Source organism: Scyliorhinus torazame, chromosome 14 (assembly GCF_047496885.1).
Source record: "Scyliorhinus torazame isolate Kashiwa2021f chromosome 14, sScyTor2.1, whole genome shotgun sequence".
NCBI lineage: Eukaryota > Metazoa > Chordata > Chondrichthyes > Carcharhiniformes > Scyliorhinidae > Scyliorhinus > Scyliorhinus torazame.
The window spans coordinates 66,234,532-66,253,878 of NC_092720.1; positions in this window are offsets into that span (position 1 = coordinate 66,234,532).

Consider the following 19,347-nt stretch of genomic DNA (forward strand, 5'->3'; position numbering starts at 1 on the left):
ACCTCACCTTCTTCCACGGCACATTCCCATGGAATCGCAGAACGTGCAACACCTGCCCCTTTATCTCCTCCCTGCTCGCCATCCAGGGCCTAAACACTCTTTTCAGGTGAGGCAGTGCTTCACGTACACCTCCTTCAATCTGGTCTATTGCATTTGTTGCTCCCAATGCGGTCTACCCTACATTGGAGAGACTAAACGCAGACTGGGTGACCACTTTGCAGGCTGCGTGACCACTTTGCAGAACACCTTTGGTCCATCCGCAAACAGGACCCAGACCTTCCTGTCGCTTGCCATTTTAACTCACCGTCCTGCTCTCACGCCCACATGTCCGTCCTTGGCCTGCTGCAATGTTCCAGTGAAGCCCAGCGCAAATGTTATTGTGCCAATGTTTAACGAGCATTGTTCGAGGGGAAATTAATTGTAAGCTATTTTCTTTAATATACCATATCTCTATTTTTGTGAAATCACTTCTCACAAAATTAAAATAAAATATAGGGATTTCTGTCCAGTATCCTAGCCACCGTTGGGGTCAGGTACGGGATCGTAATACAACTACGACAGCATGAACTGCCAGTTGTGTGAACATCCATGTTGATCCCACATTGGACTCTTTAGTCATGAAGGAATCCACATAAGATGATGAAGTCACTGACAGTTTGGACATATTCAAATAAAGAGAGGATCCTCCCCACGTCAGTTGACAGTACTCAATTTACCAGCTCCCAATATGGTGAAAGATCATTCACGTCATGGAAATTCTACCACAGATCAGCCATGATATTTTTTGAATGGCAGAGAGAACAGGCTCAAGCAATTAAGTGGCCTATTTCTGTTCCGATGTTTTTACACTGCAGTCTATGATTTAGTATCCATAAAACAACAATTAAAGGGTTGCAGGAGAGATGTTAGGAAGCAATTTTTCATCAAAGGGTGGTGGAGGATTGGAACTATCTTCCACAAACAGCAGTTGAAGCTGGAACAATTGTCAATTTTAAATCTGAGATACATAAGGCGGGTTTCTCCAATAATGGGGCTATGTCCCCATGCCGGCCTGAAAAGCGGCGGCAACCACTCCGGGGTCAACGGCCCCCGATAATGGGGAATGCTCCCCTTCCTAGGGGGCCAGGTCGGCCCCGGAGTGGTCCCTGCAGCTCCAGCCGGTGAGAGTTCGCGCATGCACGGAACGGCTGGCGTGATTCCGTGCATGCACGCGCGGGGTTCCCTTCTCCGCGCCGGCCCCCGGGCAAATTGGTGGAGCCCTACAGGGGCCCGGCACGGAGGAACATCGGCCTCCATTGAACCAGCCCGCCTGCCGATCGGTAGGCCTCAATTGCAGGCCAGGCCCCCGGGGTCAGATCCCCCCTCCCCGTCTCCAGGATGACCCCACAGAAACACCTTCCAGGTCCTGCCGTGTGGGATCTGAGTAACCCATGCCGGCAGGACTCGGCCAAACTCGACGGCCACTCGGACCGCCGGGGCCGGGAGAATCGCCGGGGTGGCTGCTTTCAATGGCCCCCGCCCGGCGGGGTGGAAATCCCGCTGGCGCCTGAGAATCGGCAGGCGAGTATTGGGAAGCAGGTGGCGGGGCGCGATTCTCGTGTCCCCCTGGGGATTCTCCGACCCGGCGCGGGGTCGGAGAATGCCAGCCATAGACTTTTGTTAAGCAAAGACATTAAGGGATAGCGACCAAAGGCCAAAGGCAGGTATATGGAGTTAGGCGACTGATCAACTATGATCTCATTGAATGGGGGGATTGCTTATTGGGCCAAATGGCCTACTCCTGTTCCTATGGGAAACCCCATTGACCGGCCGGTGTAACGGAGACTCCCGCCGGCCGGTCGGGGCAGAAATGTGGCGGGGCTGTAGAGGGTTCCATCTCTGCTACTCCACTACTGGGCCAATATCTGGGGTTTGAGTATCTGTGTGTGTCTCTCTCCAGCTGGCACTGAAACTTCAGAGGCCAGGGGATGCCGCACTGGGACACCTCCACGGAAGAGAGCACTGAATCAAGCCTGCCGTTTTATCCCTAACCGGAAGCCTGAGGCTTATATCACACAGATATCCAGACCCCCACCAATGCCCAGGTGATTCTCTCTCTTGCCGGTGGTGCAACACCCACCCGGTTCCTACTTCGCTGGAGTAGCTTTCCCAAGAGAGAGAATAGGACACTGCTGTTTATTACCTAACCAGCAGCCTGTCCTGAGTGAACGGGTTCGAATCGTTCAAGATGACCCTAGATTCTCGACCCCGGAATTAAGGTGGGGAATATCTTAACAATGACTTGGTCAGAGATCACTGGTGAGAGATTGAAGAATTGAAACGAATCCAATTATCAGCAAATCGAGGTTCATTGCAAAACCCAGGTCAAAATCATCAAACAGAAGAAATTATAATAAAATCTTAAACTCTAACACAAACTAAGTCTATTCAGGAAGTACTATAACGGACACAACGTAAAATCTTATTGTTACACAAGTTTAGCAATGGCACAAAACACAAATCAAGTCCCCTTCTCCAAAGCCTCAACCACTATCAAAGTCAAGGGAGTTTCGCAAGCTGCTGCAGGGTACTTACGGTCACAGGCTGCGAGAGGTCAAGTCGAAGGTGGAGAGGTCAAGCCAAGAGACCCTCAATCCCAACACAGCCCCTTTTATATCCGTTTTACCTGGCTTTTTCCTGTGTTCAGCCAGCCCCTTTTGCATTGAATTGGTCAGGTTTAAAGTTCCCGCTGGTCCCGCCCCCTTTGAGCCGGTCAGACCTGTTAACTTCCGGGTTCTCCTCGCAGGTCCGCTCCTTCCAGCCAGGCAGACCTGCCGCGATTTGAATTTGGCGCCGACTCCGCCCCCTCCACCCAGTGAGTTCCTGCCGGTGGCTTCTGTCAGGATTGGAGTACCTCCCCAAGGTCCGCCTCCAACTTGGTTTTTTCTACCGTTTATCTTCAAGGGGCTTTTCCAGCGCAATATACTGAGCCCAGACTGTCTGCTTTTTGGGATAACAAGGTTAAGCTCTCTTGTGAAGATTTTCAAAGTCTTCCATCTGCTCCGGAGATCGCTGCTATTCTCACCTTGCTATGTTGATAGGGTGTTGATTGGATTCTGCTCTGGTGGAGGCCAAGTCATTTACATCTGCATGGGGCTATGACCATCCCATTGTCCTGCTTGCAGGCAGGCCCCCTGTGTATTCCCGTGCCCCTTTGTCTGTGTTTTAATCTTATTTCGTTGTCTGGCTTCTTCTTCCTTGTAGCTCCGGGGGGGGGTTTGTAAATACCTATGCCCCTACTCAGCTCAGCAGACCAAGCCTGCTGGGAAATTTGGTTACGTTCCTTTGACTGAAAAGTGTCCAGTTTACAGTCTCTGTGTTTTATTCTTGGGCAGTCCAAAAAGGGCCGAATTGCCCGAAAACCTTACAGGGCGGGTAGGAGAATTTCGCCCGTGGTCTCAGCGGTCGGGAAACTGGCGTGGCAGCTGTGGACTGTGTCCACCGCCGCCGCACTCGGCTGGGATCTGTGCCGCTGACCAGGGGTGGGGGGGGCTTCTGTTAGGGCTTTGGGACTGGTGTGGGGTGGCTAAGGGGTGGCCTGTGGTGTTGTATTTGGTGGGTCGAGTCCATGCAGGGCCGGCGCCATGTTGTACGGCACGACCGCTGCAGGTCATCGTCATGCGCATGCGCGGCCAGAGATCCGGTCATCTTTCGGCTACTTTTGGCATGGGAGCCGGGAGTTTCACCCAGCCCCACTGCTAGCCCCTCACCGGTCCCGGAATCGATGAGGGTTTGGCGCCGATTTTGGCGACGTAAAACACCCACGAATTCTCCGTTTCAGCCGGCACTTAGCATCCCGCCTAGCCTCCTTCAGGGCATTGAATTCATTCATCTTTTTTACAGGAATCTCTGGAGCAAAACACCAGCGTTTGTACGACGGCGTGGGGACATGGTTCCATTTTGGGAGAATCCAGCCCTAGTTAATTTGGAGTCCAGTAAAATTAACTGGGTGTACAGCTGTTTAAGGTTTTTGACTTGGTTCTCTTCAAGCTGAACTCAATGTCCCTACTGCTTTCAGCATTGAGGTAGTTCAAAGCTGTATATGGATGATTCACCTGATCTTTTGGAGACAACAGACCTGGTCTGGGTTATTTTTAAAATCTGTCTGCTGCACCTGGACAGTCAAAATCAGAAGATAGGGTTCAACTTACAAGTTCAGGGTTTTGTTCCTTCACTGTCTCAGTTGCTTGTCCAATTCTACGAAGAAAGCAGGTGCTTAAACTTACAAAGGGTTGATTTGTCACATAATCTGCTCTCTCCCAGTGCCCAGTGACTCAAATATGGTCATGGCTAGTGTATCCCAGTGACCATGATTCTATCTCGGCTGAGAATTTTTCTCTCTCTGTCAGGGTTCCATTGTCCAAATGATTATTCCTAATAGATTGTCTTACCCCAAGGTGATTGTCCGGTCGCTTTGCTAATGGAATAGAAGTTGGTCCCATGCACTCTCTTTCATGGCCATTGCTTCTGGTGTGCCATTGCAGACAAGTTGTCTTCATTTAATTGATTTTGCAATGTAGAAGGCACAGTGATGCAAATGTTCAGCCATGTTTCCCTGTGTTCCAAAGTTCCTGAAATGTGATTTAAGTAAATAAGTTAGAGATTTCTAACCAATCAATTCAAAAATGCATTTTTAAAACATATATATATGAATATTAAACTAAAATATAATACATATATATCATGGTTTCACAGCAATAGTTCGCAAAATAAAAATGATTGGTACAAGCCTGAAGATGTTATTAGCACAGTGTTTCTCAACCTTTTTACCCGGGCCCATTTTTACCAACCAGCCATCCTTCGGGACCCACGCCAGCTGGCCAACCTTCGCGACCCATGTCAGTCGACTTTCGCAACCCACTCTGCCCGAAATTCACAACTAGCTTTTTCACTTTCCTGTAATGCGACAGGTGAGCCTGCTGGGTCCTCACGATCTCACATGCTTTGTCATTGAATGTTACATTTCTGCTAAATGTTTCAGTTGATTTAAGTTCTTGCTGCATCCTTTGAAAAAAATCAAGATGTTTGTTTTCGAACACGCCGTGATTAGCGTTCAAATGCCATTGAACGTTTGACGGTTTTAATCTTTCAGTACTTCCAGCACATAAGGCACATGGGCTTTGCATCCTGATTTGCATTGACACAATTAATACCTCAAGAAATCATCTTTATACTGCTTTGTTCCCGATTTCAGCTGCTTCTTAATTAATTGTTCATTAGAGACTCTGGAGCTTACACGAGCACTGCTTTGTCCTGTTGTAGACTCTCCTGTGAAGCTCTCTCCAACAGATTCAGTTTTGAGACCCTGGCCTATTTGTGTCTGTGGCCCTCTATTCCTTATTTTAAACTGATCCATCTTCAGTTCTTCACACACACCTGTCGCTTGCTTGCTGGCAGCTACAAAGTGGAGGAATCTCTCCGCTGTGATTTTGCAGCCAAAGCACAGATCACGTGATATCAGTGTAGGTGCTGGCACATGAACTGCTCTACGCTGCCACTTCTGGAGCGAAGACGCTCTTGTTTTTAAGAAGAAATCTGGTTCTGGGACAGCGCGCAGACGTCAGGAGGAGGCAATACTGGGACCGCGCTGACGTCAGGAGGAGATGGTACTGGGACAACGCACTGACGTCAGGAGGAGACGGTACTGGGACAGTGTGTTGACGTCAGGAGGTGGCAGTCTGTCCGTTGGGCACCGGGCCTGTGCACTGTCGGATCTGCCTGAGGAGGCATGCATGCGGATGGCATTCTCTTTTTTTTTTAAACAACACATGGCGCCCCATGAGTTTTATTTGTGCAGACTGATAACTTATAATACACCATTATAGTGACACGATTGCAGAGGTTTCAAACATTCACACAGATTTCACATGCTGGTCCTTAAAACCCACTTGCTCTGCCCCAGAGTAGAACCAGATGTCATTTCTTCACTGTGATTGCTGATGGTGCCTTCTTCTTGGATCTCAGTTTGAAGAACAAATAAATTGCTGCAATCTCTGTAGATTTAGCTATCACGTACTTCCTCCTCCCAGTGATGGTGTAGGCATTGAAATAATTGTGGAAGCCAATGAACTGGTGCTGATTGCCAGCATTCGTGACCTGCCATTCTCACCCCTCACACAAGCATCATTCAGCCGCACTCCGTGTCCTTCACATGCCCCAGGCTCCAACAGCCCACTGCTGAAAGTATTACCTAGTCTCCTCCTATTTGTCAGCAGAACAATGAGGCGCTGGATGTGACATCAGGAAAGCTAATCACCCATTGGATAATTTGGGTGTCAATCGGATGGAGCTGGCAGTTGCTGGCAGTCGCGGCCAGCATTATTAACCTAAAAGCTAGTTGCGGCTATTGGGCACTTCCCTGCGATCGGGAGTACCAGGACCGTTCGCTCCGCACTCCTCCCTGCCCACAACCCACCTGCGGGTCGCGATCCAGAGTTTCAAAAACCCTGGGCTGGATTCTCCGGTTGCCGATGCCGAAATCGGTTTCGGCAACAGGCGGAGAATCCAAATTCCCGACAGAATCGTGGGCGGCGCCGCTTACGCAATGCTCCGCCCCTCCAAAGCGGCGTACTTAGGTAGCGGGGACATTATATGGGGCTGGGAGCATTGTGGTGGGGTGGTCCGGGACGTGCAAGCCGGCAGAGGAAGGCGACTATTTCGTGGGCCGGGTCCCCGAGCAGCATCCGTCATGAAGCACAGCGCGGCCACTGCAGGCCACCGCCATGCACATGTGCGGCTACGGACCCGGCAATTCTCCAGGCCATATCGGCAGCTGGAACTGGGTGTTCTACGCTGCCTTCCTGCTAGCCCCCAGCAAAACGGGGAATCGATGGCTGTTTTGTGCCAAATTCCCTGCCGTTCCCACACCGGCATGGTAACATAGTTTCCAAATTGGAGAATCGAGCCCCCTGTGTTAGTATGCAGTGAACATAGGCAGGAATTATGTTAAAATGGGGTATGTTTGATGCTGCAAAAATGCTTGTTGCTTTGCACGACACACACTTGTGGAAAGGCACATTTATTCTGAAAAGCTCAGCAAAAATCTTTAAACATGCATGCTTAAGTGGGGGCAACAATTTTTTTGTTTCTAACTGTGCTTGTTCACCCAGTCAAGTAGATAACTGCTGCCCTCTTTCACCTTGCTGAGCATAAATCACTGACAAACAGTTAAACAAAAAAAATCTCTCGAAGCTTTTGTCAAGCGTTTTCTTCCCGAGTCAGATAATGTGGCACAATAAATAAGTTTGCTTTGATTATGGTCTAGGTCACATCCACAGCTCTTAAATTGGAAATGATTTGATTCTTCTGACAGAAAATATACCCTGAATAGGATTCTTTAGTTCTCCAAAACTCAACAACTCACTGGTCTCCAAAGAGACAGCAGCAACACACACAGATTCCTCCATGCCAGAAAGCAGATGTTGATTTTGACAGACATGACAGCTGTGCATAGTGAATTAAATGCAGCCACTGAGGTTCATTTATCACAATTAGAAAGAGCATGTCAAGAATGGAGGTCCATATTTTCTTGGATTCCATCAGTGTGTGATATGAATCTAGCTGAAACTGAAGTGCCAAACTTCTTTGGATGTAATGCAGAAAGCTCCCTAACTATGCACTTTGTTTAAATGATAGTAAACGTCCTTTGATCTATTTGAACTCTCGAGATACTTAAGGGATTGGCCAGCTGCTGCTATGGGCGAAGCAGAAACACGGAATGCCTATTAGAATTCACTCTCCAATAAAATGTGTCTCGTATTAATCAGCTGATGATCTGATATTTCCATCACTGAATTCAATACAGACATAACTTAGATTTGGCAACTTTAGTTCTTACACTGCACATATTGAAACACTGACATATTTTTGGCCGAAGGACAGAGTCGACACAAAATGAAAAATAAATCTAGTTTTCACTTGCCTGTTTGACAAAGCTAAAGATGTAGTAACCCCTTTCAATAGGCATTAATAATTTACTATTTACTTCAACCTTTATGTTCTTTCAGTTTTATTTCTTATTTATTAGATAACTTTTCTTGTAAAGCGTACTTTCAGTTAGTTTCAGACTTGAGTGCCTTGGTTTCCCCTTTGTTTTGTACATTATTTTATTTATTCCTCTTCTGTGCCAAGACGAACTAAAAAGTATGCATATGAGAAGTTTTTTTCCCTGACCTAAGCTAATTCTAATAGGAGTTGTGCAAGAGTACCATGTGCTGATTTGTCCTGATCTTTCTCCGTCCAGGTACCTTGCAGCTCTCACAGAAATACTTCCTATTGTTAGTACAATTGAGATCTAAAACTCATCTGAAAAGGCATTGCATATGCATATCCACATTGTAAAGCTCTTTACCACCATGCACTGATAATCTAAAAAGAAGTGCCAATGTAGTGGGTGGAATGTCATCTATTAATCCCACTCATTAGATAGAGCACATGTATTGATGATTTTTAAAAAAAAGCTTGTTGGTGGCTCAAAAATATATTTAACAAACTTGAAAATGGTTTGGTGTTACTACTAATGAACGCTCAGTTTAGGTTCCAACCAGGATCACTCACACAGGCCGCCTTAGTGAAAATATGGACAGAAAAGCTGATTTCTAGAGGTGACGGTGACTGTCCTTAATATCAAGGCACCAGTTTGACTGAGTCAAGAAGTCCAAGTAAAATTGGAGTCAATGAGAATTAAGGGGAAACCCTCCACTGAATTGAGTTATAAGGTTGAGGTTGTTGGAGATGAATCATCTTCGCTTCAGAACATCATTGCAGGAGTTCCTCAGGATCATACCCTCGGCCTAACATCTTAGTTGCTTCCTTAATATTCTTTTCTCAATCACATGCTCAGAAATGGGGATGTTTGCTGATTATTACGTTCTGTTCTATTCACAACTCATCAAATAATGAAGCAGTCAATTTCTGCATGCAGCACAATCTTGGAAACATCCAGGCTGGCGTTGCTAAGCGGCAAGTAAAATGTGTGGTTTGAGAGAATTTAATCATCTGCTCTACTTGGGAGAGAGGCAGAGCCTCTGTCACTGCTGGAGCTTCAAAACATCGGGTTTAAAGAAAAAAAAATCAAACAGTGGCATCACAGTACAGTTGCGTTCACAGGTTGGTGAGTTACTGCTGTTTTACTGCTGTTAGGGGCATTGTGTGAAGTACTGAAATTGAGTAAAACACAACGGCCGTGATCAAATGGCCATGCTGCACTGGGAAAGAAGCGCGTCATGGCGCAGCGTGGCCATTCAAAGCCAGGAGACCCCGCTCCCGGGATCTACCCGATTCGTAATGCTTCGCGAGGTTAACGCAACCTCGCGAGACGTTGCGATATAAATCCCGCCCACAATGGGTGGGATCACATTTTAGCAAATCTGCACATTTGTGCAGATTCCTGAGGTACCTGAGGGGTTGGGATTCAACCCTTTCATCTCAGAGACCTCGGGTGAGTGCTGGTTCCCACAAATGGGCACTCGTGAGGGTCTCCCAGGGGATCGGAGGCCCCCAACTGCATGCCCTGGCACTGCTGGTGCCAAGATGCCAGGCTGGCCTATTTTAGTGTGTGCGCGATCAGGCCAGTGTTTCCCGGTGTGAGTGTTGGGAGGTTGCGGGGGGGGCCGGGAACACTCCCACATTGCGTTTGGTCTGGGGGAAGGTTGGAGATTGTTTTGGGGGCCTCGGAGATCGATACGCCATTTTAAAATAGAGTCATGGGGCAAAATTTTCCCGAAACGGAGCGATGTCCGCCGACTGGCGCCCAAAACGGCACCAATCAGACGGGCATCGCGCCGCCCCAAAGGTCCGGAATGCTCCGCATCTTTGGGGGCCGAGCCCCAACATTGAGGGGATAGGCCGACGCCGGAGGAATTTCCGCCCCGCCAGCTGGCGGAAACGGCCTTTGTTGCCCCGCCAGCTGGCGCGGAAATGACATCTCGGGGCGGCGCATGCGCGGGAGCGTCAGCGGCCGGTGACAGTTTCCCATGCATGCACAGTGGAGGGAGTCTCTTCCGCCTCCGCCATGGTGGAGACCGTGGCGGAGGCTGAAGGGAAAGAGTGCCCCCACGGCACAGGCCCGCCCGCGGATCGGTGGGCCCCGATCGCGGGTCAGGCCACCGCGGGGGCACCCCCCGGGGCCAGATCGCCCCGCGCCCCCCCCCAGGACCCCGGAGCCCGCCCACGCCGCCTTGTCCCGCCGTTCAAAAGGTGGTTTAATCCACGCCGGCGGGACAGGCAATTTATCGGCGGGCCTTCGGCCCATCCGGGCCGGAGAATCCAGCGGGGGGGCCCGCCAACCGGCGCGGCCCGATTCCCGCCCCTGCCGAATATCCGGTGCCGGAGACTTCGGCAACCGGCGGGGGCGGGATTCACGGCAGCCCCCGGCGATTCTCCAACCCGGCGGGGGGTCGGAGAATGACGCCTTGATCTCTCACTACAAGGGGAGTTCCGGCGAGCGGAGCTCCTTACTGTACAAAATGGAGCTATGTGTGGCCTCGGCCATGCCTTCCCCATTCAGGCCCCTTAAACAATGCGGTCTTGTTGAATAGCCACATGTTTCCTGGCACTACGTGTGCCGAGTGCCGGGAAACACATGGCTAAACACGTTCACTTTGTTCCTTTTGGGAGAATCGCGCAATATTTTTTAAACAACCTGCAATTACCTAGCTCAAAATATTATATTTAAGAGACTTAGGACATCATTGATATTGTTAAAAACATCATTTTTTATAAGATCTCTAGCTACCTACAATTATTTATAATTGTAAGCTTTTATTAGTTTGGTAAAGATTACTGGCAGCTCTAAGATTTAGTGGGAGGCGTAGGATTTAGTAACTATAAATGAATCAAATGAATCAATTAAAATAATTAATTAACACATAATACAGATGACGGGCTACAGGGTAGGTGGTATGCTGTGATTGCTGGGTGTGAATCTTCTGAATACCACTGTGATCCAGGGAAAACACATCTGCAGTAAATGTTTGTGGCTGTAGGAACTTCAGTTCAGTCAGTGAGCTGGAGGCTGAGCTGCAGACTCTGGCACATCAGGGAGGGGAAAAGTTACTTTGACACCTCATTCCAGGAGGCAGTCACATCCCTTTGGATAAAGTCTATTTTAGTCAGTGGTCAAAGATGGGAGGGTGTGACTGCAAATGGGTGACTGCAGGAGAAGCAAGCCCAGGGGGCAGGAGCCTTGGCCTGTTCATTTGTCCAACAAGTTTGAGATCCTTTTAACTTGATGGATGAGAGTGGGGCTGCAGGGTGGATGTGTTGACTGTCTATAGAACTGTAGTACAGGATGCCATTCAAGTGGTGGGATAAAAAAGGAATGTAATGCTAGCAAGGGACAGTATATTAAAGGGGGTTCACACTATTCTCTGCAGCAATAAATGAGAGTCCAGATGGCTGTGTTCCTTATCCATTGCTAGGGTTCAGGACATCTGCTCAGAGCTGACAGAAACGTGCAGAGGATGGGGGCGGATCCAGTTCTCATGGTTTACCTAAGTACCAATGATGTAGGTAGGACTAGGAAAGTGGTTCTGCTTAGGCAGTACAAGCATACAAATTTGAAGAGCAGAACCTCAAGTTTATGATCTCGATTATTAACTGAGCGAAATGCAAATTAGCAGTGGGTGTACAATATTAGTGAAATGAATAAGTGGTTCAAGGATTGGTACGGGAGTTGGGAGATCCGGTTGGCGGAGTACTGGCATTGGTACTGATGAGCGTGGGGGCTGTACCGTTACACATACAATCTTTACAAACATCCACCACTACAAAAAGAGTTAAGTGCATTCCAATCACCTCTTCCCTTCATGCTTGAATGATGTGGAAATACTCAGCTGGAAATTGACAGCCCTTAACTTGCTTTGAAGTGGTTGATGTTTGTAAACATTATGATTCCAGCACTTTAGAGTTACTAAACCATGAAGGAAGATGAATGAAGCAAGGCTCACAGCTGTATGTGTACAGAAGCTGTCAATCACAGCCCAGTGAGGGAAATGAATGAATAGCTTGCAGCTCAACGATCTGAGTGGTTTAAACACTGGTCACTGCTTTCTCTTTGCAGGAATTGACATGTGGTGCTTCCTCCATCTGCACCAGCAGGTATTTGCCCAGGTGAGTATTACAACAGTATTTATTTTCACTGCCTCTGTCTGGACTGCTCTCTATAGACTAGAGAGGTGTCTTTTTTCTGTCGGGGGGGGGGGGGGGGGGGCAGGGGTGGGGGGGTTGGGGGGGGGGGCTTCCTGACAGGATCTCTTTTTAACAGGGTTGTATTTCCCTATTTAGAGGATCTCCCTACTGAGGGGATTTCTGTGGGGGACCTCCCTTTTTAGATCTATGTGGGGGATCTCCCTATTTAGGGGTTCTCTCTGGGTGATCTTATATAGAGGGCCTCACTATTTAAGGGGTCTCTGTGGGCAATCTCCCTATTTAGGGGCTCTCTGTTGGTGGTCTCCCGGGAGTGGGGTGAGCAGGTCTTGCATTGTGTGTGTGTGTGGGGGGAGGGGGAGGGGAGGGGGTGGGGTTGGTAGGGTGGCCCTGGATGGACTTTGGAGGAAACTCCTTTAAGGAGTTACCCCGCTTGCCCATGGCAAAATCCATTATGACAGAGCCATACTTGTCAGGACCAGTAGCGGTTCTCGCCATCATGATTCCCAGCCCAGATCACCAAAGAATCACAAAGGCCCAGGGAATATGGTGCCCAGCCTGCTAAGTGAATGCATATGGGTCATTAAGATCCATCTGCAGCCTCCCGCTGGTGCACTGGCACAAACCTCAATTCTGCCGTCAGGGCATCAGAAACTGATTGGTGCCAATCCTAATTTTTCCCCAACACCAGATTCTCCATCACATCGCGAGTCCTGCTACCGACAGAGGGCAGCAGAGAATTTTGCCAATAATATGTGAAATGAGGGTCAGATAATGGCAGGAAGGGACAGAGAGCATAAACCTAAGTATACACCAACAGTGAAAACTAGATGCTACTGGGTGGCAGGGTGGCATGGTGGTTAGCACTGCTGCCTCACGGCGCAAAGGACCCGAGTTTGATCCTGGCCCTGGGTCACTCTCTGTGTGGAATCTGCACATTATCCACGTGTCCGTGTGGGTCTCACACCCATAACCCAAAAGATGTGCAGGATAGGTGGATTGGCCACGTTAAATTGCCCTTTAATTGGAATGTTTTTAAAAAAGACTAGGGCAAGATTCTCCGACCCCCCGCCGGGTCCTCAGCACTGTAGTCCCAGTGCTAACCACAGCACCACTGCCACCCTAGAGTGGTAGCACTGCTAATCAAGAGTGGTAATGCTGCAATAGGTAAAGATGATCCTGGTTCAGGCAATCAGGATGTTAGATCGAGTTGGATGGAAATCAGGAAGAGCAGGTGAAAGAAGTCACTAATAGGAATGGTTATACAGCTGCCCTAATAGTAACCACATTGCGGGACAATATATACAGCAAGAAATGTTGGGTGCTTATGATAAAGGGACGGCAATAATCATGTGCGATTTTCATCTGTGTATAAACTGGAAAAATCTGATTGGCAGTAAAAGCCTGGTGAGGAGTTCTTAGAATGCTGTTGGCATAATTTCTTAGAGCATGACATCTGGTACCAACCAGAGAGCAGGCTATATTAGACCTGGTATTGTTTAATATGACAGGATTATTGAATAACCTCAGAGTAAAGGCACCCCTAGGTAACAGCGACCACATTATGATTGATTTTTGCACTCAGTTTGAAATGGAGAATAACGGATATCAGAGCAACTATGTGGGTATGAATGCTGAGCTATCTGAAATGTACTGGGTTACTAGTTAAGGGGATAGATCAATAGAGATGCAGTGGTAGATACTTAGGGAGATATTTCAGAATACTCGGAGTAAGTATATTTATACTATAAAGAAAACCACCATCTGTGGTTAACCAATGATGTTAAGGAAAGCATCAAGCACAAAGATGGGAAGCAGGTCAGATAATTGGTCAGAACATCAAGAGCAGCAGAGAATACCAAAAATGTTAATTAGCAGAAAGAAATTAGAGTATGAGAGGAAACTAGCTTTTTACAAGTATTTAAGAAGAAGAAAAGGAAAAAATGTGTGTTGGTCCTCTAGATAGTGAAAATTGGGACTTAATACTAGAGAATAGGGAAATGGTGGATGAAGCAAACAAATATTTTGCTTCTGTCTTGACTATAGAGGCACAAAAAACATTCCAGTAATAACTATAAATAAGGAGGTAGAGGAAGAGAGGAACCTGGTGAAATTACAATTACCAGGGAAGCAGTATTGAGAAAACTGATGGAGCTGTGGGCTGAAAAGTCACTGAGTCCTGATGGACTTACCCTTAAAAGAGCTGGCTAATGAGGTAGTAGATGCAGCAATGTTAATTTTCCAAAATTCACAACATTACGGAAAAGTTCCATCAAGCTGGAAAATAGCAAATAGAAGGAAGGAAGGCAGCAAACAGTAAACTGTAGGACAGCTAGCTTGATGTTGGTCATGGGAAAGGTGTTAGAATTGATCATTGAAGAGGTTATAGCTGGGCACTTGGAAAAACGCAAGGTGATTATGAGAGTCAGAATGGTTTTGTCAAAGGGAAATCATGTTGAACTAATTAATTAGAGTTCTTTGAAGGAGTAACATACACTGTGGATAAAGGGAAGCCTGTTGGCTGACTGTACTTGGATTTTCAGAAGGTATTTGATAAGGGACCACATAAGAACATAAGAACTAGGAGCAGGTGTAGGCCATCTGGCCCTTCGAGCCTGCTCCACCATTCAAAGAGATCATGGCTGATCGTTTGTGGACTCAGCTCCACTTTCCGGCCTGAACACCATAACCCTTTATTCCTTTATTCTCCAAAAAACTATCTATCTTTATCTTGAAACCATTTAATGAAGGAGCCTCAACTGCGTCACTGGGCCAGAAATTCCATAGATTCACACCCCTTTGGGTGAAGAAGTTCCTCCTAAACTCAGTCCTAAATCTACTTCCCCTTATTTTGAGGCAATGCCCCCTAGTTCTGCTTTCACCTGCCTATGGAGATAACCTGCCCGCATCTATCCTATCTATTCCCTTCATAATTTTATATGTTTCTATAAGATACCGCCTGCATCCTTCTAAATTCCAACGAGTACAGTCCCAGTCTACTCAACCTCTCCTCGTAATCCAACCCCTTCAGCTCTGGGATTAATTTAGTGAATCTCCTCTGCACACCCTCCAGTGCCAGTATGTATTTCTCAGGTAAGGAGACAAAAACTGAACACAATACTCCAGGTGTGGCCTCACTGACACATCAAAGGTTATTGCCGAAAATAAAAGCTCAAAGTGTAGGGCGTGACATACGGAAGTAGATAGAAGATTGAATGCCTGGCAGAAAACAGAGAGTATGCATAAATGAACCTTTGTAGAGTCAGTGCATGGGTCCTCAATGTTTTACAATTTACATCAATGACTTAGATGAGTGGAGCAAAGGTCTGATAACTAAATTTGCAGATGACACTAAGATAGGTAGGCAAGTATGTTGTGAAGAGGACATGCAAAGGTTGCAATTTATTAGTGTCACCAAAAACCAAAATCTGGGGCGAAATTCTCCCCCAACGGCGGGATGCCCGCCGACTGGCGCCAAAGCTGGCGCAAATCAGACGGGCATCGCGCCGGCAAAAAGGTGCGGAAGTCTCCGCATCTTTGGCGGCCTAGCCCCAACATTGAGGGGCTAGGCCGACGCCGGAGGGATTTCCGCCCCGCCAGCTGGCGGAAATGGCGTTTGTTGCCCCGCCAGCTGGCGCGGAAATGCGGCGCATGCGCGGGAGCGTCAGCGGCCGCTGTCAGTTTCTCCGCGCATGCGCGGGAGCGTCAGCGGCCGCCGAAAGTTTCCCGCGCATGCGCAGTGGGGAGAGTCTCTTCCGCCTCCGCCATGGTGGAGGCCGTAGCGGAGGCGGAAGGGAAAGAGTGCCCCCACGGCACAGGCCCGCCCGCGGATCGGTGGGCCCCGATCGCGGGCCAGGCCACCGTGGGGGCACCCCCCGGGGTCAGATCGCCCCGCGCCCCCCCCCAGGACCCCGGAGCCCGCCCACGCCGCCTGGTCCCGCCGGTAAATACCAGGTTTGATTTACGCCGGCGGGACAGGCAGTTTCTGGGCGGGACTTCGGCCCATCCGGGCCGGAGAATCCAGCGGGGGGTCCCGCCAACCGGCGCGGCTGGATTCCCGCCCCCCGCCCAATCTCCGGGAGCGGAGACTTCGGCGGGGGCGGGGGCGGGATTCACGGCGGCCAACGGCCATTCTCCGACCCGGCGGGGGGTCGGAGAATGACGCCCCTCAAGTGCACTGTGGTGAAGAAACCATGAGCGGGATTCTCCGTTCCTCCGTTTTCTGGTGCGGTGCATCCCTGCCGGCAGCGGGATTCTCCGTCCTGCCAGCCGACCAATGGGGTATCCTATTGTGGGCAGCCACACACTGTCGGGAAATCCCTGGGTGTGAGTGTGCTGCAGGTGTAACGGAGAATCCTGACAGCGGAGATTCCAGCTCCATTTATGCCTTCCAGAAGACTACCTTTAATTAATTTTCAACTTTCATTCCGAGACCAAATAGCTTTCCTGTTATTGCAATGTATGTCCATAGATATAAACTCAGGCCGTTTCTATAGGAACTGACTGACACTGTACCAACTTTACACTTATAGGCAAACAAGTTGAAAATCTATTGTAGCAACTTTAATCAGTGTCCAACTTAAAAATATCAAATACTTCAATAAGTGCCAAGTTTGACACAACAAAAGACCATAATACTTGTTTTTCTTTCTTTTTTGATCCTTACAGTAAATATGTGTTATGGAGCCAGCATTTCAGACTGCTTCTGGAAGTGAACTCTGACCTGGAATATGTATTTATCTGCCTAGTATCTAGGTAATTGGTAGCAAGCCCAGGAATTTATAGACAATCCTTGTTATTTTATTTCAGTTTCTGATTATATCATACCCCCTCACTTCCTTGATCATCCTTGACTTTGGAAGGCAGTAGCTTAAACTTTTCACTAGAGCAATGAATATCTAGAAACTGCCAAACAGATTTATTAGCCAATAAATGGGTAAATGAGCAGTAATATTGGCACATGTAGATTTACACTGTTAACTGTTCCTCCTTGGGTGATGAAAAAAATAACAACCAGTATTGTCAGACTGCAATGCACAAAGTCACTGTGTGTAAACCTTTGGTGGGAGTTTGTTGATTCTCATGTGTCACCAGATAGAAATAGGCCATGACACATTGGAGACAAAAATGCTTCATAGACAAAGAGGATATTAACATTTCTACACTTAATCGGTTAAAGTTATTTGATTGAAGTGATGCTGGATGAACCACATTGGCTAAAGGTCCAGCTCAACAAAATCCTGGCTAATGCCGTGAAAGTCATGTGGCATTATGTCAAATGTAATATATATCAAGGACTGGGTGGTGTAGCACTTGAGTGACCTTGGTTTGAATCCTGTCCAGAGAAAAAAAACACACAAATGTTTCCTCCCTTTGAAGACGGGAAAGGTTCAGAATCATAGGTCAGTTCCTGGCAAATAGAATACACAGTATTAAAATCTACCAGAATTTAGCTCTTAAGTGAGGAAAATAATTTAAGCAAGTGAAAAATTTCAATGGTTTCTCCATCGACAGACTCCTCCGCCTGGCTTTCTAAGGTAAATCTAGTTTGTATCTTCAAACTTTACCTACATGGATGCTGCTACTTTCATCGTTTCTATTCCTTATCAACTAGTGTAATTGTGTGCAGGTTTGCCAGTAAAATTGATCCCAGGTATCCAATCAAGTACTTGGAATAATGCGTTCCACCTGGACCTAGTTGTGAATCAGACAAGAAAGCAAAGTATCACTGTCTCTGTGGTAATGAAATGTCGGGCAGGTTTATCCCTCAGGACTTCTCAGCCCTGACCCTCAAATGGGGGTCAGAAGACCACACTGTTTGGGAAATAGTTACTTACCTGTGATTTGTGTCCAGATAATGGGGTGTGGGGAACTGTCTGCCCATTCTCCAGTGTAGCCTGCAGCGGCTGCTTTACCCAGGCAGGTTGAGAGGGTCCCCAAGTCAGCCTGGAGCAAAGACCCAGGCTCCAAGCTGTTAGACTGACTTCTCCCACCTCTGAGCAGCAGGAGGTCGACTAGAAAATTCCAGTTGGCCTCCTTTAATTGGCGTTAAGTGGCCTTTAGCAAACCTGATCTGCTTGCCACCTCTCCCCATCAGTGAAAATGGCTCTGCGGTGTGATGGAGCCAGAGAAATGGCGTGCTGGCTGGAAAGGCGATTTGTAGCATCCGCCCAACTCTGCTCCCAACACCCCCGGGATTAAAAATCAAGCCCTTGTGTTACAAATCACATTTCTTTTCAATTCGGTCTCAAACCATGCACAACGATGACTTGAGTATTTTGCTGTGAGCAAACAACGACAGAAAATCTATTTTAAAATAGTTATATTAGTCCCCCATAACTGATATGGATCTGATATAAGAAAAAGTCTCACCAAATGTTGTCATTCCAAAGTTGTTGGGTGAGATTCTCCGGAATGGAGACAGAGTGTTCGCGCCGTCGTGAACACCGTCGCGAACACCGTCGCGTTTCATGATGGCGTGAAACGGGCATGGGGACTACCGATTCTGGCCCCCACAGGGGGCAAGCATGTCACTGGAGCAGTTCATGCTGTTCCAGCCCCCCTTCCCAGTGCCATATGGGCACCGCGCCAACCCACGCATACGCAGTTGGGTGCGTCAACCCGCGCATGCGCGGGGGCTTACTCAGCGCGCTGGCCCCGACGCAACATGCGTAGGGGTTCAGGGGCCGGCCGCGTAATAAAGTAGGGCCGGGGCTGGAGAGGCTGGCCTGTCAATCGGTGGGCCCCGATCGCGGGCCAGACCCCATCGGAGGCCCCCCCAGTGAAGGAACGCTTTTCCCTGCCCCACAGGCCGCAATCCCGACCCTTCGGGCAGAGTTCCCGCCGGCAGCGACCAGGTGTAGACTGTGCCGGCGGGACTCTGCTTTTTCCGTGCGGCCGCTCGACCCATCCAGGCCAGAAAATCGGCGACCGGCGGCGCACCAAACGCGCCGGTGCAAATGGCGCCGATTCTCCGCACCTCAGAGAATCACGCGGCGGAGTGGCACGGTTGCGGCGATTCTCCGGCCCGGCTTGGGGCTCGGAGAATCGCGCCCGTTAATTTAAATATAGTAGGCTGGATTCTCCACCCCGTTGAACTACTTTTCTGCCCCGACCCACCAGCGGGATTCTCTTTTATGCCAGCCGGTCAATGGGGTTTCC